At 39.3% G+C, this 19534-nt stretch overlaps 21 non-coding genes across 21 annotated transcripts; all 21 read left to right on the forward strand.

Moving 5' to 3' along the window:
* Window positions 1-401: 401 nt before the first annotated feature.
* trnat-agu (transfer RNA threonine (anticodon AGU)) lies at window positions 402-475 on the forward strand. The gene has a single exon. It is a non-coding gene; the product is annotated as a tRNA-Thr (tRNA).
* A 398-nt stretch (window positions 476-873) lies between these two features.
* trnat-agu (transfer RNA threonine (anticodon AGU)) lies at window positions 874-947 on the forward strand. Its single transcript has one exon. It is a non-coding gene; the product is annotated as a tRNA-Thr (tRNA).
* Window positions 948-2275: 1328 nt separating this feature from the next.
* Window positions 2276-2349, forward strand: trnat-agu (transfer RNA threonine (anticodon AGU)). Its single transcript has one exon. It is a non-coding gene; the product is annotated as a tRNA-Thr (tRNA).
* Window positions 2350-2588: 239 nt separating this feature from the next.
* trnat-agu (transfer RNA threonine (anticodon AGU)) lies at window positions 2589-2662 on the forward strand. The gene has a single exon. It is a non-coding gene; the product is annotated as a tRNA-Thr (tRNA).
* A 1222-nt stretch (window positions 2663-3884) lies between these two features.
* Window positions 3885-3958, forward strand: trnat-agu (transfer RNA threonine (anticodon AGU)). Its single transcript has one exon. It is a non-coding gene; the product is annotated as a tRNA-Thr (tRNA).
* A 767-nt stretch (window positions 3959-4725) lies between these two features.
* On the forward strand, window positions 4726-4799 carry trnat-agu (transfer RNA threonine (anticodon AGU)). The gene has a single exon. It is a non-coding gene; the product is annotated as a tRNA-Thr (tRNA).
* Window positions 4800-5839: 1040 nt separating this feature from the next.
* Window positions 5840-5913, forward strand: trnat-agu (transfer RNA threonine (anticodon AGU)). Its single transcript has one exon. It is a non-coding gene; the product is annotated as a tRNA-Thr (tRNA).
* A 769-nt stretch (window positions 5914-6682) lies between these two features.
* On the forward strand, window positions 6683-6756 carry trnat-agu (transfer RNA threonine (anticodon AGU)). Its single transcript has one exon. It is a non-coding gene; the product is annotated as a tRNA-Thr (tRNA).
* A 239-nt stretch (window positions 6757-6995) lies between these two features.
* Window positions 6996-7069, forward strand: trnat-agu (transfer RNA threonine (anticodon AGU)). The gene has a single exon. It is a non-coding gene; the product is annotated as a tRNA-Thr (tRNA).
* A 1224-nt stretch (window positions 7070-8293) lies between these two features.
* trnat-agu (transfer RNA threonine (anticodon AGU)) lies at window positions 8294-8367 on the forward strand. The gene has a single exon. It is a non-coding gene; the product is annotated as a tRNA-Thr (tRNA).
* A 1095-nt stretch (window positions 8368-9462) lies between these two features.
* On the forward strand, window positions 9463-9536 carry trnat-agu (transfer RNA threonine (anticodon AGU)). Its single transcript has one exon. It is a non-coding gene; the product is annotated as a tRNA-Thr (tRNA).
* Window positions 9537-10066: 530 nt separating this feature from the next.
* On the forward strand, window positions 10067-10140 carry trnat-agu (transfer RNA threonine (anticodon AGU)). Its single transcript has one exon. It is a non-coding gene; the product is annotated as a tRNA-Thr (tRNA).
* Window positions 10141-11939: 1799 nt separating this feature from the next.
* Window positions 11940-12013, forward strand: trnat-agu (transfer RNA threonine (anticodon AGU)). Its single transcript has one exon. It is a non-coding gene; the product is annotated as a tRNA-Thr (tRNA).
* Window positions 12014-12252: 239 nt separating this feature from the next.
* trnat-agu (transfer RNA threonine (anticodon AGU)) lies at window positions 12253-12326 on the forward strand. The gene has a single exon. It is a non-coding gene; the product is annotated as a tRNA-Thr (tRNA).
* Window positions 12327-13549: 1223 nt separating this feature from the next.
* On the forward strand, window positions 13550-13623 carry trnat-agu (transfer RNA threonine (anticodon AGU)). Its single transcript has one exon. It is a non-coding gene; the product is annotated as a tRNA-Thr (tRNA).
* A 1094-nt stretch (window positions 13624-14717) lies between these two features.
* Window positions 14718-14791, forward strand: trnat-agu (transfer RNA threonine (anticodon AGU)). Its single transcript has one exon. It is a non-coding gene; the product is annotated as a tRNA-Thr (tRNA).
* A 530-nt stretch (window positions 14792-15321) lies between these two features.
* On the forward strand, window positions 15322-15395 carry trnat-agu (transfer RNA threonine (anticodon AGU)). Its single transcript has one exon. It is a non-coding gene; the product is annotated as a tRNA-Thr (tRNA).
* A 398-nt stretch (window positions 15396-15793) lies between these two features.
* Window positions 15794-15867, forward strand: trnat-agu (transfer RNA threonine (anticodon AGU)). The gene has a single exon. It is a non-coding gene; the product is annotated as a tRNA-Thr (tRNA).
* Window positions 15868-16716: 849 nt separating this feature from the next.
* On the forward strand, window positions 16717-16790 carry trnat-agu (transfer RNA threonine (anticodon AGU)). The gene has a single exon. It is a non-coding gene; the product is annotated as a tRNA-Thr (tRNA).
* A 1328-nt stretch (window positions 16791-18118) lies between these two features.
* On the forward strand, window positions 18119-18192 carry trnat-agu (transfer RNA threonine (anticodon AGU)). Its single transcript has one exon. It is a non-coding gene; the product is annotated as a tRNA-Thr (tRNA).
* Window positions 18193-18590: 398 nt separating this feature from the next.
* trnat-agu (transfer RNA threonine (anticodon AGU)) lies at window positions 18591-18664 on the forward strand. Its single transcript has one exon. It is a non-coding gene; the product is annotated as a tRNA-Thr (tRNA).
* Window positions 18665-19534: the final 870 nt, after the last annotated feature.

Genomic DNA, 19534 nt, shown 5'->3' on the forward strand with positions numbered 1-19534 from the left:
TGGTTAAGGTGCCTGTCTAGTAAACAGGAGATACTGGGTTTGAATTTTAGTGCTGCCTTCATTTTGAGTAAGTTTTCTTGAAATTGCTGAATCTTTCAAAGAAACAATGTGAACCTTATACTATTATAACCAAAACAAAAGCAACATTTACTTATTACATAGCACAAAATTACATACAGTATGTCTCAATGGGGTTTGACAGGACCTTTAGTTGACAGCCCGCACACTTGACCCTACTGCACACAAAGAAAAACTCCAGACACAAAAAAACTATAGGAGAGAGAGAAAAAAGAAAGGAACAAACATTGGGAAGGAGTGCTACAGAGAGGGACCCACTTCCAGGGTAGAGTGAGCATGCACAGCTCTCTTTGAGGAATTAAGGTAGCACCTTCACTAACTTTGGCGCCATGGCTTAGTTGGTTAAAGTGCCTGTCTAGTAAACAGGAGATCCTGGGTTCGAATCCCAGTGGTGCCTTCATTTATTTAAAAAAAAAAAATTCTATACAATATGTTAGAATTGCAATAGGCCTTGAACTCCATAGAAAACCAACAGCTTTCCACCGACCAAATAATATACAAGCAATTGAGCATTTTTTGGCTTGGATTGTTTGGTTAAAGCACCAGTGTATTAAACATAAGATCCTGGGTTGGAATCCCAGTGGTGCCTGCGTTTGGACAAATTTTTCTTAAAATTGCTGAACCTTTCAAATATGACCTTGTGAAGCTAATACTGTTATAAGCAAGAAAAGAAAGATAAATCTTGCAGTTGTTTCAGTACTGTACCTTAGTTGTTTAAAAAGGGACCCCCTTCCAGGGTAGAGTGAGCATGCAAAGCTCTCCATGATGAAATAAGAAAACATTTCCACTGTCTTTGGCGCCGTGGCTTAGTTGGTTAAAGTGCCTGTCTAGTAAACAGGAGATCCTGGGTTCGAATCCCAGCGGTGCCTTCATTCGGAGTAACTTTTCTTAAAATTACTGAATCTTTCAAGTAAGACCTTGTGAAGCCAATATTGTTAAAAGCAAATACAGCGCTCTATGTATATAGTGTTTACAGTGCTTTTGGTGCTATGGCTTAGTTGGTTAAAGTGCCTGTCTAGTAAACAAGAGAGCTTTGGTTCGAACCCCGGTGGTGCTTGCGTTTGGACAATTTTTTCTAAAATCTCTTAATCGTGGAAACCCTTCCACTCACTTTGGCGCCGTGGGTTAGTTGGTTAAAGTGCCTGTCTAGTAAACAGGAGATCCTGGGTTCGAATCCCAGCGGTGCTTTCATTTGGAGTAACTTTTCTTAAAATTGCTGATTATTTCAAATAATCCGCTGGGATTTGAAGCTAATGCTGTTATAACCAGCTCTATATGTATATAACTATTACCGCCTTTTTGGTGCCCTGGCTTAGTTGGTTAAGGTGCCTGTCTAGTAAACAGGAGATACTGGGTTTGAATTTTATTGCTGCCTTCATTTTGAGTAAGTTTTCTTGAAATTGCTGAATCTTTCAAAGAAACAATGTGAACCTTATACTATTATAACCAAAACAAAAGCAACATTTTCTTATTACATAGCACAAAATTACATACAGTATGTCTCAATGGGGTTTGACAGGACCTTTAGTTGACAGCCCGCACACTTGACCCTACTGCACACAAAGAAAAACTCCAGACACAAAAAAACTATAGGAGAGAGAGAAAAAAGAAAGGAACAAACATTGGGAAGGAGTGCTACAGAGAGGGACCCACTTCCAGGGTAGAGTGAGCATGCACAGCTCTCTTTGAGGAATTAAGGTAACACCTTCACTAACTTTGGCGCCATGGCTTAGTTGGTTAAAGTGCCTGTCTAGTAAACAGGAGATCCTGGGTTCAAATCCCAGTGGTGCCTTCATTTATTTAAAAAAAAAAAAAATTCTATACATTATGTTAGAATTGCAATAGGCCTTGAACTCCATAGAAAACCAACAGCTTTCCACCGACCAAATAATATACAAGCAATTGAGCATTTTTTGGCTTGGATTGTTTAGTTAAAGCACCAGTGTATTAAACACAAGATCCTGGGTTGGAATCCCAGTGGTGCCTGCGTTTGGACAAATTTTTCTTAAAATTGCTGAACCTTTCAAATATGACCTTGTGAAGCTAATATTGTTATAAGCAAGAAAAGAAAAGAAAGATAAATCTTGCAGTTGTTTCAGTACTGTACCTTAGTTGTTTAAAAAGGGACCCCCTTCCAGGGTAGAGTGAGCATGCAAAGCTCTCCATGAGGAAATAAGAAAATATTTCCACTATCTTTGGCGCCGTGGCTTAGTTGGTTAAAGTGCCTGTCTAGTAAACAGGAGATCCTGGGTTCGAATCCCAGCGGTGCCTTCATTTGGAGTAACTTTTCTTAAAATTATTTCTGAATCTTTCAAGTAAGACCTTGTGAAGCCAATATTGTTAAAAGCAAATACAGCGCTCTATGTATATAGTGTTTACAGTGCTTTTGGTGCTATGGCTTAGTTGGTTAAAGTGCCTGTCTAGTAAACAAGAGAGCTTTGGTTCGAACCCCGGTGGTGCTTGCGTTTGGACAATTTTTTCTAAAATTTCTTAACCCTTCCACTGACTTTGGCGCCGTGGCTTAGTTGGTTAAAGTGCCTGTCTAGTAAACAGGAGATCCTGGGTTCGAATCCCAGCGGTGCCTTCATTTGGAGTACCTTTTCTTAAAATTGCTGATTATTTCAAATAAGGACTTTTGAAGCTAATGCTGTTATAACCAGCTCTATATGTATATAACTATTACCGCCTTTTTGGTGCCCTGGCTTAGTTGGTTAAGGTGCCTGTCTAGTAAACGTGAGATTCTGGGTTCGAATCCCAGCGGTGCCTTCATTTGGAGTAACTTTTCTTAAAATTACTGAATCTTTCAAGTAAGACCTTGTGAAGCCAATGTTGTTAAAAGCAAATACAGCACTCTATGTATATAGTGTTTACAGTGCTTTTGGTGCTATGGCTTAGTTGGTTAAAGTGCCTGTCTAGTAAACAGGAGATCTTTAGTTCGAGCCCCATTGGTGCTTTTGTTTGGACAATTTTTTCTGAAATTTCTTAATCGTGGAAACTCTTCCACTCACTTTGGCGCCGTGGCTTAGTTGGTTAAAGTGCCTGTCTAGTAAACAGGAGGTCCTGGGTTCGAATCCCAGTGGTGCCTTCATTTATTTAAAAAAAAAAAATTCTATACAATATGTTAGAATTGCAATAGGCCTTGAACTCCATAGAAAACCAACAGCTTTCCACCGACCAAATAATATACAAGCAATTGAGCATTTTTTGGCTTGGATTGTTTAGTTAAAGCACCAGTGTATTAAACACAAGATCCTGGGTTGGAATCCCAGTGGTGCCTGTGTTTGGACAAATTTTTTTTAAATTGCTGAACCTTTCAAATATGACCTTGTGAAGCTAATACTGTTAAAAGCAAGAAAAGAAAAGAAAGATAAATCTTGCAGTTGTTTCAGTACTGTACCTTAGTTGTTTAAAAAGGGACCCCCTTCCAGGGTAGAGTGAGCATGCAAAGGTCTCCAAGATGAAATAAGAAAACAACTCTACTGTCTTTGGTGCCGTGGCTTAGTTGGTTAAAGTGCCTGTCTAGTAAACTGGAGATCCTGGGTTCGAATCCCAGCGATGCCTTCATTTGGAGTAACTTTTCTTAAAATTACTGAATCTTTCAAGTAAGACCTTGTGAAGCCAATATTGTTAAAAGCAAATACAGCGCTCTATGTATATAGTGTTTACAGTGCTTTTGGTGCTATGGCTTAGTTGGTTAAAGTGCCTGTCTAGTAAACAAGAGAGCTTTGGTTCGAACCCCGGTGGTGCTTGCGTTTGGACAATTTTTTCTAAAATTTCTTAATCGTGGAAACCATTCCACTGACTTTGGCGCCGTGGCTTAGTTGGTTAAAGTGCCTGTCTAGTAAACAGGAGATCCTGGGTTCGAATCCCAGCGGTGCCTTCATTTGGAGTAACTTTTCTTAAAATTGCTGATTATTTCAAATAAGACCTTTTGAAGCTAATGCTGTTATAACCAGCTCTATATGTATATAACTATTACCGCCTTTTTGGTGCCCTGGCTTAGTTGGTTAAGGTGCCTGTCTAGTAAACAGGAGATCCTGGGTTCGAATCCCAGCGGTGCCTTAATTTGGAGTAACTTTTCTTAAAATTACTGAATCTTTCAAGTAAGACCTTGTGAAGCCAATGTTGTTAAAAGCAAATACAGCGCTCTATGTATATAGTGTTTACAGTGCTTTTGGTGCTATGGCTTAGTTGGTTAAAGTGCCTGTCTAGTAAACAGGAGGTCCTGGGTTCGAATCCCAGTGGTTCCTTCATTTATTTAAAAAAAAAAATTCTATACAATATGTTAGAATTGCAATAGGCCTTGAACTCCATAGAAAACCAACAGCTTTCCACCGACCAAATAATATACAAGCAATTGAGCATTTTTTGGCTTGGATTGTTTGGTTAAAGCACCAGTGTATTAAACATAAGATCCTGGGTTGGAATCCCAGTGGTGCCTGCGTTTGGACAAATTTTTCTTAAAATTGCTGAACCTTTCAAACATGACCTTGTGAAGCTAATACTGTTATAAGCAAGAAAAGAAAGATAAATCTTGCAGTTGTTTCAGTACTGTACCTTAGTTGTTTAAAAAGGGACCCCCTTCCAGGGTAGAGTGAGCATGCAAAGCTCTCCATGATGAAATAAGAAAACATTTCCACTGTCTTTGGCGCCGTGGCTTAGTTGGTTAAAGTGCCTGTCTAGTAAACAGGAGATCCTGGGTTCGAATCCCAGCGGTGCCTTCATTTGGAGTAACTTTTCTTAAAATTACTGAATCTTTCAAGTAAGACCTTGTGAAGCCAATATTGTTAAAAGCAAATACAGCGCTCTATGTATATAGTGTTTACAGTGCTTTTGGTGCTATGGCTTAGTTGGTTAAAGTGCCTGTCTAGTAAACAAGAGAGCTTTGGTTCGAACCCCGGTTGTGCTTGCGTTTGGACAATTTTTTCTGAAATTTCTTAATCGTGGAAACTCTTCCACTCACTTTGGCGCCGTGGCTTAGTTGGTTAAAGTGCCTGTCTAGTAAACAGGAGGTCCTGGGTTCGAATCCCAGTGGTGCCTTCATTTATTTAAAAAAAAAAATTCTATACAATATGTTAGAATTGCAATAGGCCTTGAACTCCATAGAAAACCAACAGCTTTCCACCGACCAAATAATATACAAGCAATTGAGCATTTTTTGGCTTGGATTGTTTAGTTAAAGCACCAGTGTATTAAACACAAGATCCTGGGTTGGAATCCCAGTGGTGCCTGTGTTTGGACAAATTTTTTTTTAAATTGCTGAACCTTTCAAATATGACCTTGTGAAGCTAATACTGTTAAAAGCAAGAAAAGAAAAGAAAGATAAATCTTGCAGTTGTTTCAGTACTGTACCTTAGTTGTTTAAAAAGGGACCCCCTTCCAGGGTAGAGTGAGCATGCAAAGGTCTCCAAGATGAAATAAGAAAACAACTCTACTGTCTTTGGTGCCGTGGCTTAGTTGGTTAAAGTGCCTGTCTAGTAAACAGGAGATCCTGGGTTCGAATCCCAGCGGTGCCTTCATTTGGAGTAACTTTTCTTAAAATTACTGAATCTTTCAAGTAAGACCTTGTGAAGCCAATATTGTTAAAAGCAAATACAGCGCTCTATGTATATAGTGTTTACAGTGCTTTTGGTGCTATGGCTTAGTTGGTTAAAGTGCCTGTCTAGTAAACAAGAGAGCTTTGGTTCGAACCCCGGTGGTGCTTGCGTTTGGACAATTTTTTCTAAAATTTCTTAATCGTGGAAACCATTCCACTGACTTTGGCGCCGTGGCTTAGTTGGTTAAAGTGCCTGTCTAGTAAACAGGAGATCCTGGGTTCGAATCCCAGCGGTGCCTTCATTTGGAGTAACTTTTCTTAAAATTGCTGATTATTTCAAATAAGACCTTTTGAAGCTAATGCTGTTATAACCAGCTCTATATGTATATAACTATTACCGCCTTTTTGGTGCCCTGGCTTAGTTGGTTAAGGTGCCTGTCTAGTAAACAGGAGATCCTGGGTTCGAATCCCAGCGGTGCCTTAATTTGGAGTAACTTTTCTTAAAATTACTGAATCTTTCAAGTAAGACCTTGTGAAGCCAATGTTGTTAAAAGCAAATACAGCGCTCTATGTATATAGTGTTTACAGTGCTTTTGGTGCTATGGCTTAGTTGGTTAAAGTGCCTGTCTAGTAAACAGGAGGTCCTGGGTTCGAATCCCAGTGGTGCCTTCATTTATTTAAAAAAAAAAAAATTCTATACAATATGTTAGAATTGCAATAGGCCTTGAACTCCATAGAAAACCAACAGCTTTCCACCGACCAAATAATATACAAGCAATTGAGCATTTTTTGGCTTGGATTGTTTGGTTAAAGCACCAGTGTATTAAACATAAGATCCTGGGTTGGAATCCCAGTGGTGCCTGCGTTTGGACAAATTTTTCTTAAAATTGCTGAACCTTTCAAACATGACCTTATGAAGCTAATACTGTTATAAGCAAGAAAAGAAAGATAAATCTTGCAGTTGTTTCAGTACTGTACCTTAGTTGTTTAAAAAGGGACCCCCTTCCAGGGTAGAGTGAGCATGCAAAGCTCTCCATGAGGAAATAAGAAAATATTTCCACTATCTTTGGCGCCGTGGCTTAGTTGGTTAAAGTGCCTGTCTAGTAAACAGGAGATCCTGGGTTCGAATCCCAGCGGTGCCTTCATTTGGAGTAACTTTTCTTAAAATTATTTCTGAATCTTTCAAGTAAGACCTTGTGAAGCCAATATTGTTAAAAGCAAATACAGCGCTCTATGTATATAGTGTTTTCAGTGCTTTTGGTGCTATGGCTTAGTTGGTTAAAGTGCCTGTCTAGTAAACAAGAGAGCTTTGGTTCGAACCCCGGTGGTGCTTGCGTTTGGACAATTTTTTCTAAAATTTCTTAACCCTTCCACTGACTTTGGCGCCGTGGCTTAGTTGGTTAAAGTGCCTGTCTAGTAAACAGGAGATCCTGGGTTCGAATCCCAGCGGTGCCTTCATTTGGAGTAACTTTTCTTAAAATTGCTGATTATTTCAAATAAGACCTTTTGAAGCTAATGCTGTTATAACCAGCTCTATATGTATATAACTATTACCGCCTTTTTGGTGCCCTGGCTTAGTTGGTTAAGGTGCCTGTCTAGTAAACAGGAGATCCTGGGTTCGAATCCCAGCGGTGCCTTCATTTGGAGTAACTTTTCTTAAAATTACTGAATCTTTCAAGTAAGACCTTGTGAAGCCAATGTTGTTAAAAGCAAATACAGCACTCTATGTATATAGTGTTTACAGTGCTTTTGGTGCTATGGCTTAGTTGGTTAAAGTGCCTGTCTAGTAAACAGGAGATCTTTGGTTCGAGCCCCATTGGTGCTTTTGTTTGGACAATTTTTTCTGAAATTTCTTAATCGTGGAAACTCTTCCACTCACTTTGGCGCCGTGGCTTAGTTGGTTAAAGTGCCTGTCTAGTAAACAGGAGGTCCTGGGTTCGAATCCCAGTGGTGCCTTCATTTATTTAAAAAAAAAAAAATTCTATACAATATGTTAGAATTGCAATAGGCCTTGAACTCCATAGAAAACCAACAGCTTTCCACCGACCAAATAATATACAAACAATTGAGCATTTTTTGGCTTGGATTGTTTAGTTAAAGCACCAGTGTATTAAACACAAAATCCTGGGTTGGAAACCCAGTGGTGCCTGTGTTTGGACAAATTTTTTTTTAAATTGCTGAACCTTTCAAATATGACCTTGTGAAGCTAATACTGTTAAAAGCAAGAAAAGAAAAGAAAGATAAATCTTGCAGTTGTTTCAGTACTGTACCTTAGTTGTTTAAAAAGGGACCCCCTTCCAGGGTAGAGTGAGCATGCAAAGGTCTCCAAGATGAAATAAGAAAACTACTCTACTGTCTTTGGTGCCGTGGCTTAGTTGGTTAAAGTGCCTGTCTAGTAAACTGGAGATCCTGGGTTCGAATCCCAGCGGTGCCTTCATTTGGAGTAACTTTTCTTAAAATTACTGAATCTTTCAAGTAAGACCTTGTGAAGCCAATATTGTTAAAAGCAAATACAGCGCTCTATGTATATAGTGTTTACAGTGCTTTTGGTGCTATGGCTTAGTTGGTTAAAGTGCCTGTCTAGTAAACAAGAGAGCTTTGGTTCGAACCCCGGTGATGCTTGCGTTTGGACAATTTTTTCTAAAATTTCTTAATCGTGGAAACCCTTCCACTGACTTTGGCGCCGTGGCTTAGTTGGTTAAAGTGCCTGTCTAGTAAACAGGAGATCCTGGGTTCGAATCCCAGCGGTGCCTTCATTTGGAGTAACTTTTCTTAAAATTGCTGATTATTTCAAATAAGACCTTTTGAAGCTAATGCTGTTATAACCAGCTCTATATGTATATAACTATTACCGCCTTTTTGGTGCCCTGGCTTAGTTGGTTAAGGTGCCTGTCTAGTAAACAGGAGATCCTGGGTTCGAATCCCAGCGGTGCCTTAATTTGGAGTAACTTTTCTTAAAATTACTGAATCTTTCAAGTAAGACCTCGTGAAGCCAATGTTGTTAAAAGCAAATACAGCGCTCTATGTATATAGTGTTTACAGTGCTTTTGGTGCTATGGTTTAGTTGGTTAAAGTGCCTGTCTAGTAAACAGGAGGTCCTGGGTTCGAATCCCAGTGGTGCCTTCATTTATTTAAAAAAAAAAAAATTCTATACAATATGTTAGAATTGCAATAGGCCTTGAACTCCATAGAAAACCAACAGCTTTCCACCGACCAAATAATATACAAGCAATTGAGCATTTTTTGGCTTGGATTGTTTGGTTAAAGCACCAGTGTATTAAACATAAGATCCTGGGTTGGAATCCCAGTGGTGCCTGCGTTTGGACAAATTTTTCTTAAAATTGCTGAACCTTTCAAATATGACCTTGTGAAGCTAATACTGTTATAAGCAAGAAAAAAGAAAAGAAAGATAAATCTTGCAGTTGTTTCAGTACTGTACCTTAGTTGTTTAAAAAGGGACCCCCTTCCAGGGTAGAGTGAGCATGCAAAGCTCTCCATGAGGAAATAAGAAAACATTTCCACTGTCTTTGGTGCCGTGGCTTAGTTGGTTAAAGTGCCTGTCTAGTAAACAGGAGATCCTGGGTTCGAATCCCAGCGGTGCCTTCATTTGGAGTAACTTTTCTTAAAATTACTGAATCTTTCAAGTAAGACCTTGTGAAGCCAATATTGTTAAAAGCAAATACAGCGCTCTATGTATATAGTGTTTACAGTGCTTTTGGTGCTATGGCTTAGTTGGTTAAAGTGCCTGTCTAGTAAACAAGAGAGCTTTGGTTCGAACCCCGGTGGTGCTTGCGTTTGGACAATTTTTTCTAAAATTTCTTAATCGTGGAAACCCATCCACTGACTTTGGCGCCGTGGCTTAGTTGGTTAAAGTGCCTGTCTAGTAAACAGGAGATCCTGGGTTCGAATCCCAGCGGTGCCTTCATTTGGAGTAACTTTTCTTAAAATTGCTGATTATTTCAAATAATCCGCTGGGATTTGAAGCTAATGCTGTTATAACCAGCTTTATATGTATATAACTATTACCGCCTTTTTGGTGCCCTGGCTTAGTTGGTTAAGGTGCCTGTCTAGTAAACAGGAGATACTGGGTTTGAATTTTAGTGCTGCCTTCATTTTGAGTAAGTTTTCTTGAAATTGCTGAATCTTTCAAAGAAACAATGTGAACCTTATACTATTATAACCAAAACAAAAGCAACATTTACTTATTACATAGCACAAAATTACATACAGTATGTCTCAATGGGGTTTGACAGGACCTTTAGTTGACAGCCCGCACACTTGACCCTACTGCACACAAAGAAAAACTCCAGACACAAAAAAACTATAGGAGAGAGAGAAAAAAGAAAGGAACAAACATTGGGAAGGAGTGCTACAGAGAGGGACCCACTTCCAGGGTAGAGTGAGCATGCACAGCTCTCTTTGAGGAATTATGGTAACACCTTCACTAACTTTGGCGCCATGGCTTAGTTGGTTAAAGTGCCTGTCTAGTAAACAGGAGATCCTGGGTTCGAATCCCAGTGGTGCCTTCATTTATTTAAAAAAAAAAAATTCTATACAATATGTTAGAATTGCAATAGGCCTTGAACTCCATAGAAAACCAACAGCTTTCCACCGACCAAATAATATACAAGCAATTGAGCATTTTTGGCTTGGATTGTTTGGTTAAAGCACCAGTGTATTAAACATAAGATCCTGGGTTGGAATCCCAGTGGTGCCTGCGTTTGGACAAATTTTTCTTAAAATTGCTGAACCTTTCAAATATGACCTTGTGAAGCTAATACTGTTATAAGCAAGAAAAGAAAGATAAATCTTGCAGTTGTTTCAGTACTGTACCTTAGTTGTTTAAAAAGGGACCCCCTTCCAGGGTAGAGTGAGCATGCAAAGCTCTCCATGATGAAATAAGAAAACATTTCCACTGTCTTTGGCGCCGTGGCTTAGTTGGTTAAAGTGCCTGTCTAGTAAACAGGAGATCCTAGGTTCGAATCCCAGCGGTGCCTTCATTCGGAGTAACTTTTCTTAAAATTACTGAATCTTTCAAGTAAGACCTTGTGAAGCCAATATTGTTAAAAGCAAATACAGCGCTCTATGTATATAGTGTTTACAGTGCTTTTGGTGCTATGGCTTAGTTGGTTAAAGTGCCTGTCTAGTAAACAAGAGAGCTTTGGTTCGAACCCCGGTGGTGCTTGCGTTTGGACAATTTTTTCTAAAATCTCTTAATCGTGGAAACCCTTCCACTCACTTTGGCGCCGTGGGTTAGTTGGTTAAAGTGCCTGTCTAGTAAACAGGAGATCCTGGGTTCGAATCCCAGCGGTGCTTTCATTTGGAGTAACTTTTCTTAAAATTGCTGATTATTTCAAATAATCCGCTGGGATTTGAAGCTAATGCTGTTATAACCAGCTCTATATGTATATAACTATTACCGCCTTTTTGGTGCCCTGGCTTAGTTGGTTAAGGTGCCTGTCTAGTAAACAGGAGATACTGGGTTTGAATTTTATTGCTGCCTTCATTTTGAGTAAGTTTTCTTGAAATTGCTGAATCTTTCAAAGAAACAATGTGAACCTTATACTATTATAACCAAAACAAAAGCAACATTTTCTTATTACATAGCACAAAATTACATACAGTATGTCTCAATGGGGTTTGACAGGACCTTTAGTTGACAGCCCGCACACTTGACCCTACTGCACACAAAGAAAAACTCCAGACACAAAAAAACTATAGGAGAGAGAGAAAAAAGAAAGGAACAAACATTGGGAAGGAGTGCTACAGAGAGGGACCCACTTCCAGGGTAGAGTGAGCATGCACAGCTCTCTTTGAGGAATTAAGGTAACACCTTCACTAACTTTGGCGCCATGGCTTAGTTGGTTAAAGTGCCTGTCTAGTAAACAGGAGATCCTGGGTTCAAATCCCAGTGGTGCCTTCATTTATTTAAAAAAAAAAAAAATTCTATACATTATGTTAGAATTGCAATAGGCCTTGAACTCCAGAGAAAACCAACAGCTTTCCACCGACCAAATAATATACAAGCAATTGAGCATTTTTTGGCTTGGATTGTTTAGTTAAAGCACCAGTGTATTAAACACAAGATCCTGGGTTGGAATCCCAGTGGTGCCTGCGTTTGGACAAATTTTTCTTAAAATTGCTGAACCTTTCAAATATGACCTTGTGAAGCTAATATTGTTATAAGCAAGAAAAGAAAAGAAAGATAAATCTTGCAGTTGTTTCAGTACTGTACCTTAGTTGTTTAAAAAGGGACCCCCTTCCAGGGTAGAGTGAGCATGCAAAGCTCTCCATGAGGAAATAAGAAAATATTTCCACTATCTTTGGCGCCGTGGCTTAGTTGGTTAAAGTGCCTGTCTAGTAAACAGGAGATCCTGGGTTCGAATCCCAGCGGTGCCTTCATTTGGAGTAACTTTTCTTAAAATTATTTCTGAATCTTTCAAGTAAGACCTTGTGAAGCCAATATTGTTAAAAGCAAATACAGCGCTCTATGTATATAGTGTTTTCAGTGCTTTTGGTGCTATGGCTTAGTTGGTTAAAGTGCCTGTCTAGTAAACAAGAGAGCTTTGGTTCGAACCCCGGTGGTGCTTGCGTTTGGACAATTTTTTCTAAAATTTCTTAACCCTTCCACTGACTTTGGCGCCGTGGCTTAGTTGGTTAAAGTGCCTGTCTAGTAAACAGGAGATCCTGGGTTCGAATCCCAGCGGTGCCTTCATTTGGAGTAACTTTTCTTAAAATTGCTGATTATTTCAAATAAGACCTTTTGAAGCTAATGCTGTTATAACCAGCTCTATATGTATATAACTATTACCGCCTTTTTGGTGCCCTGGCTTAGTTGGTTAAGGTGCCTGTCTAGTAAACAGGAGGTCCTGGGTTCGAATCCCAGCGGTGCCTTCATTTGGAGTAACTTTTCTTAAAATTACTGAATCTTTCAAGTAAGACCTTGTGAAGCCAATGTTGTTAAAAGCAAATACAGCACTCTATGTATATAGTGTTTACAGTGCTTTTGGTGCTATGGCTTAGTTGGTTAAAGTGCCTGTCTAGTAAACAGGAGATCTTTGGTTCGAGCCCCATTGGTGCTTTTGTTTGGACAATTTTTTCTGAAATTTCTTAATCGTGGAAACTCTTCCACTCACTTTGGCGCCGTGGCTTAGTTGGTTAAAGTGCCTGTCTAGTAAACAGGAGGTCCTGGGTTCGAATCCCAGTGGTGCCTTCATTTATTTAAAAAAAAAAAATTCTATACAATATGTTAGAATTGCAATAGGCCTTGAACTCCATAGAAAACCAACAGCTTTCCACCGACCAAATAATATACAAACAATTGAGCATTTTTTGGCTTGGATTGTTTAGTTAAAGCACCAGTGTATTAAACACAAAATCCTGGGTTGGAAACCCAGTGGTGCCTGTGTTTGGACAAATTTTTTTTTAAATTGCTGAACCTTTCAAATATGACCTTGTGAAGCTAATACTGTTAAAAGCAAGAAAAGAAAAGAAAGATAAATCTTGCAGTTGTTTCAGTACTGTACCTTAGTTGTTTAAAAAGGGACCCCCTTCCAGGGTAGAGTGAGCATGCAAAGGTCTCCAAGATGAAATAAGAAAACTACTCTACTGTCTTTGGTGCCGTGGCTTAGTTGGTTAAAGTGCCTGTCTAGTAAACTGGAGATCCTGGGTTCGAATCCCAGCGGTGCCTTCATTTGGAGTAACTTTTCTTAAAATTACTGAATCTTTCAAGTAAGACCTTGTGAAGCCAATATTGTTAAAAGCAAATACAGCGCTCTATGTATATAGTGTTTACAGTGCTTTTGGTGCTATGGCTTAGTTGGTTAAAGTGCCTGTCTAGTAAACAAGAGAGCTTTGGTTCGAACCCCGGTGATGCTTGCGTTTGGACAATTTTTTCTAAAATTTCTTAATCGTGGAAACCCTTCCACTGACTTTGGCGCCGTGGCTTAGTTGGTTAAAGTGCCTGTCTAGTAAACAGGAGATCCTGGGTTCGAATCCCAGCGGTGCCTTCATTTGGAGTAACTTTTCTTAAAATTGCTGATTATTTCAAATAAGACCTTTTGAAGCTAATGCTGTTATAACCAGCTCTATATGTATATAACTATTACCGCCTTTTTGGTGCCCTGGCTTAGTTGGTTAAGGTGCCTGTCTAGTAAACAGGAGATCCTGGGTTCGAATCCCAGCGGTGCCTTAATTTGGAGTAACTTTTCTTAAAATTACTGAATCTTTCAAGTAAGACCTCGTGAAGCCAATGTTGTTAAAAGCAAATACAGCGCTCTATGTATATAGTGTTTACAGTGCTTTTGGTGCTATGGTTTAGTTGGTTAAAGTGCCTGTCTAGTAAACAGGAGGTCCTGGGTTCGAATCCCAGTGGTGCCTTCATTTATTTAAAAAAAAAAAATTCTATACAATATGTTAGAATTGCAATAGGCCTTGAACTCCATAGAAAACCAACAGCTTTCCACCGACCAAATAATATACAAGCAATTGAGCATTTTTTGGCTTGGATTGTTTGGTTAAAGCACCAGTGTATTAAACATAAGATCCTGGGTTGGAATCCCAGTGGTGCCTGCGTTTGGACAAATTTTTCTTAAAATTGCTGAACCTTTCAAATATGACCTTGTGAAGCTAATACTGTTATAAGCAAGAAAAAAGAAAAGAAAGATAAATCTTGCAGTTGTTTCAGTACTGTACCTTAGTTGTTTAAAAAGGGACCCCCTTCCAGGGTAGAGTGAGCATGCAAAGCTCTCCATGAGGAAATAAGAAAACATTTCCACTGTCTTTGGTGCCGTGGCTTAGTTGGTTAAAGTGCCTGTCTAGTAAACAGGAGATCCTGGGTTCGAATCCCAGCGGTGCCTTCATTTGGAGTAACTTTTCTTAAAATTACTGAATCTTTCAAGTAAGACCTTGTGAAGCCAATATTGTTAAAAGCAAATACAGCGCTCTATGTATATAGTGTTTACAGTGCTTTTGGTGCTATGGCTTAGTTGGTTAAAGTGCCTGTCTAGTAAACAAGAGAGCTTTGGTTCGAACCCCGGTGGTGCTTGCGTTTGGACAATTTTTTCTAAAATTTCTTAATCGTGGAAACCCATCCACTGACTTTGGCGCCGTGGCTTAGTTGGTTAAAGTGCCTGTCTAGTAAACAGGAGATCCTGGGTTCGAATCCCAGCGGTGCCTTCATTTGGAGTAACTTTTCTTAAAATTGCTGATTATTTCAAATAATCCGCTGGGATTTGAAGCTAATGCTGTTATAACCAGCTTTATATGTATATAACTATTACCGCCTTTTTGGTGCCCTGGCTTAGTTGGTTAAGGTGCCTGTCTAGTAAACAGGAGATACTGGGTTTGAATTTTAGTGCTGCCTTCATTTTGAGTAAGTTTTCTTGAAATTGCTGAATCTTTCAAAGAAACAATGTGAACCTTATACTATTATAACCAAAACAAAAGCAACATTTACTTATTACATAGCACAAAATTACATACAGTATGTCTCAATGGGGTTTGACAGGACCTTTAGTTGACAGCCCGCACACTTGACCCTACTGCACACAAAGAAAAACTCCAGACACAAAAAAACTATAGGAGAGAGAGAAAAAAGAAAGGAACAAACATTGGGAAGGAGTGCTACAGAGAGGGACCCACTTCCAGGGTAGAGTGAGCATGCACAGCTCTCTTTGAGGAATTATGGTAACACCTTCACTAACTTTGGCGCCATGGCTTAGTTGGTTAAAGTGCCTGTCTAGTAAACAGGAGATCCTGGGTTCGAATCCCAGTGGTGCCTTCATTTATTTAAAAAAAAAAAATTCTATACAATATGTTAGAATTGCAATAGGCCTTGAACTCCATAGAAAACCAACAGCTTTCCACTGACCAAATAATATACAAGCAATTGAGCATTTTTTGGCTTGGATTGTTTAGTTAAAGCACCAGTGTATTAAACACAAGATCCTGGGTTGGAATCCCAGTGGTGCCTGCGTTTGGACAAATTTTTCTTAAAATTGCTGAACCTTTCAAACATGACCTTGTGAAGCTAATACTGTTATAAGCAAGAAAAGAAAGATAAATCTTGCAGTTGTTTCAGTACTGTACCTTAGTTGTTTAAAAAGGGACCCCCTTCCAGGGTAGAGTGAGCATGCAAAGCTCTCCATGATGAAATAAGAAAACATTTCCACTGTCTTTGGCGCCGTGGCTTAGTTGGTTAAAGTGCCTGTCTAGTAAACAGGAGATCCTGGGTTCGAATCCCAGCGGTGCCTTCATTTGGAGTAACTTTTCTTAAAATTACTGAATCTTTCAAGTAAGACCTTGTGAAGCCAATATTGTTAAAAGCAAATACAGCGCTCTATGTATATAGTGTTTACAGTGCTTTTGGTGCTATGGCTTAGTTGGTTAAAGTGCCTGTCTAGTAAACAAGAGAGCTTTGGTTCGAACCCCGGTGGTGCTTGCGTTTGGACAATTTTTTCTAAAATCTCTTAATCGTGGAAACCCTTCCACTCACTTTGGCGCCGTGGGTTAGTTGGTTAAAGTACCTGTCTAGTAAACAGGAGATCCTGGGTTCGAATCCCAGCGGTGCTTTCATTTGGAGTAACTTTTCTTAAAATTGCTGATTATTTCAAATAATCCGCTGGGATTTGAAGCTAATGCTGTTATAACCAGCTCTATATGTATATAACTATTACCGCCTTTTTGGTGCCCTGGCTTAGTTGGTTAAGGTGCCTGTCTAGTAAACAGGAGATACTGGGTTTGAATTTTAGTGCTGCCTTCATTTTGAGTAAGTTTTCTTGAAATTGCTGAATCTTTCAAAGAAACAATGTGAACCTTATACTATTATAACCAAAACAAAAGCAACATTTACTTATTACATAGCACAAAATTACATACAGTATGTCTCAATGGGGTTTGACAGGACCTTTAGTTGACAGCCCGCACACTTGACCCTACTGCACACAAAGAAAAACTCCAGACACAAAAAAACTATAGGAGAGAGAGAAAAAAGAAAGGAACAAACATTGGGAAGGAGTGCTACAGAGAGGGACCCACTTCCAGGGTAGAGTGAGCATGCACAGCTCTCTTTGAGGAATTAAGGTAACACCTTCACTAACTTTGGCGCCATGGCTTAGTTGGTTAAAGTGCCTGTCTAGTAAACAGGAGATCCTGGGTTCGAATCCCAGTGGTGCCTTCATTTATTTAAAAAAAAAAAGTTCTATACAATATGTTAGAATTGCAATAGGCCTAGAACTCCATAGAAAACCAACAGCTTTCCACCGACCAAATAATATACAAGCAATTGAGCATTTTTTGGCTTGGATTGTTTGGTTAAAGCACCAGTGTATTAAACATAAGATCCTGGGTTGGAATCCCAGTGGTGCCTGCGTTTGGACAAATTTTTCTTAAAATTGCTGAACCTTTCAAATATGACCTTGTGAAGCTAATACTGTTATAAGCAAGAAAAAAGAAAAGAAAGATAAATCTTGCAGTTGTTTCAGTACTGTACCTTAGTTGTTTAAAAAGGGACCCCCTTCCAGGGTAGAGTAAGCATGCAAAGCTCTCCATGAGGAAATAAGAAAACATTTCCACTGTCTTTGGCGCCGTGGCTTAGTTGGTTAAAGTTCCTGTCTAGTAAACAGGAGATCCTGGGTTCGAATCCCAGCGGTGCCTTCATTTGGAGTAACTTTTCTTAAAATTACTGAATCTTTCAAGTAAGACCTTGTGAAGCCAATATTGTTAAAAGCAAATACAGCGCTCTATGTATATAGTGTTTACAGTGCTTTTGGTGCTATGGCTTAGTTGGTTAAAGTGCCTGTCTAGTAAACAAGAGAGCTTTGGTTCGAACCCCGGTGGTGCTTGCGTTTGGACAATTTTTTCTAAAATTTCTTAATCGTGGAAACCCTTCCACTGACTTTGGCGCCGTGGCTTAGTTGGTTAAAGTGCCTGTCTAGTAAACAGGAGATCCTGGGTTCGAATCCCAGCGGTGCTTTCATTTGGAGTAACTTTTCTTAAAATTGCTGATTATTTCAAATAATCCGCTGGGATTTGAAGCTAATGCTGTTATAACCAGCTCTATATGTATATAACTATTACCGCCTTTTTGGTGCCCTGGCTTAGTTGGTTAAGGTGCCTGTCTAGTAAACAGGAGATACTGGGTTTGAATTTTAGTGCTGCCTTCATTTTGAGTAAGTTTTCTTGAAATTGCTGAATCTTTCAAAGAAACAATGTGAACCTTATACTATTATAACCAAAACAAAAGCAACATTTACTTATTACATAGCACAAAATTACATACAGTATGTCTCAATGGGGTTTGACAGGACCTTTAGTTGACAGCCCGCACACTTGACCCTACTGCACACAAAGAAAAACTCCAGACACAAAAAAACTATAGGAGAGAGAGAAAAAAGAAAGGAACAAACATTGGGAAGGAGTGCTACAGAGAGGGACCCACTTCCAGGGTAGAGTGAGCATGCACAGCTCTCTTTGAGGAATTAAGGTAGCACCTTCACTAACTTTGGCGCCATGGCTTAGTTGGTTAAAGTGCCTGTCTAGTAAACAGGAGATCCTGGGTTCGAATCCCAGTGGTGCCTTCATTTATTTAAAAAAAAAAAATTCTATACAATATGTTAGAATTGCAATAGGCCTTGAACTCCATAGAAAACCAACAGCTTTCCACCGACCAAATAATATACAAGCAATTGAGCATTTTTTGGCTTGGATTGTTTGGTTAAAGCACCAGTGTATTAAACATAAGATCCTGGGTTGGAATCCCAGTGGTGCCTGCGTTTGGACAAATTTTTCTTAAAATTGCTGAACCTTTCAAATATGACCTTGTGAAGCTAATACTGTTATAAGCAAGAAAAGAAAGATAAATCTTGCAGTTGTTTCAGTACTGTACCTTAGTTGTTTAAAAAGGGACCCCCTTCCAGGGTAGAGTGAGCATGCAAAGCTCTCCATGATGAAATAAGAAAACATTTCCACTGTCTTTGGCGCCGTGGCTTAGTTGGTTAAAGTGCCTGTCTAGTAAACAGGAGATCCTGGGTTCGAATCCCAGCGGTGCCTTCATTCGGAGTAACTTTTCTTAAAATTACTGAATCTTTCAAGTAAGACCTTGTGAAGCCAATATTGTTAAAAGCAAATACAGCGCTCTATGTATATAGTGTTTACAGTGCTTTTGGTGCTATGGCTTAGTTGGTTAAAGTGCCTGTCTAGTAAACAAGAGAGCTTTGGTTCGAACCCCGGTGGTGCTTGCGTTTGGACAATTTTTTCTAAAATCTCTTAATCGTGGAAACCCTTCCACTCACTTTGGCGCCGTGGGTTAGTTGGTTAAAGTGCCTGTCTAGTAAACAGGAGATCCTGGGTTCGAATCCCAGCGGTGCTTTCATTTGGAGTAACTTTTCTTAAAATTGCTGATTATTTCAAATAATCCGCTGGGATTTGAAGCTAATGCTGTTATAACCAGCTCTATATGTATATAACTATTACCGCCTTTTTGGTGCCCTGGCTTAGTTGGTCAAGGTGCCTGTCTAGTAAACAGGAGATACTGGGTTTGAATTTTATTGCTGCCTTCATTTTGAGTAAGTTTTCTTGAAATTGCTGAATCTTTCAAAGAAACAATGTGAACCTTATACTATTATAACCAAAACAAAAGCAACATTTTCTTATTACATAGCACAAAATTACATACAGTATGTCTCAATGGGGTTTGACAGGACCTTTAGTTGACAGCCCGCACACTTGACCCTACTGCACACAAAGAAAAACTCCAGACACAAAAAAACTATAGGAGAGAGAGAAAAAAGAAAGGAACAAACATTGGGAAGGAGTGCTACAGAGAGGGACCCACTTCCAGGGTAGAGTGAGCATGCACAGCTCTCTTTGAGGAATTAAGGTAACACCTTCACTAACTTTGGCGCCATGGCTTAGTTGGTT

Source organism: Denticeps clupeoides, chromosome 1, assembly GCF_900700375.1.
Source record: "Denticeps clupeoides chromosome 1, fDenClu1.1, whole genome shotgun sequence".
Taxonomy (NCBI): Eukaryota; Metazoa; Chordata; class Actinopteri; order Clupeiformes; family Denticipitidae; genus Denticeps; species Denticeps clupeoides.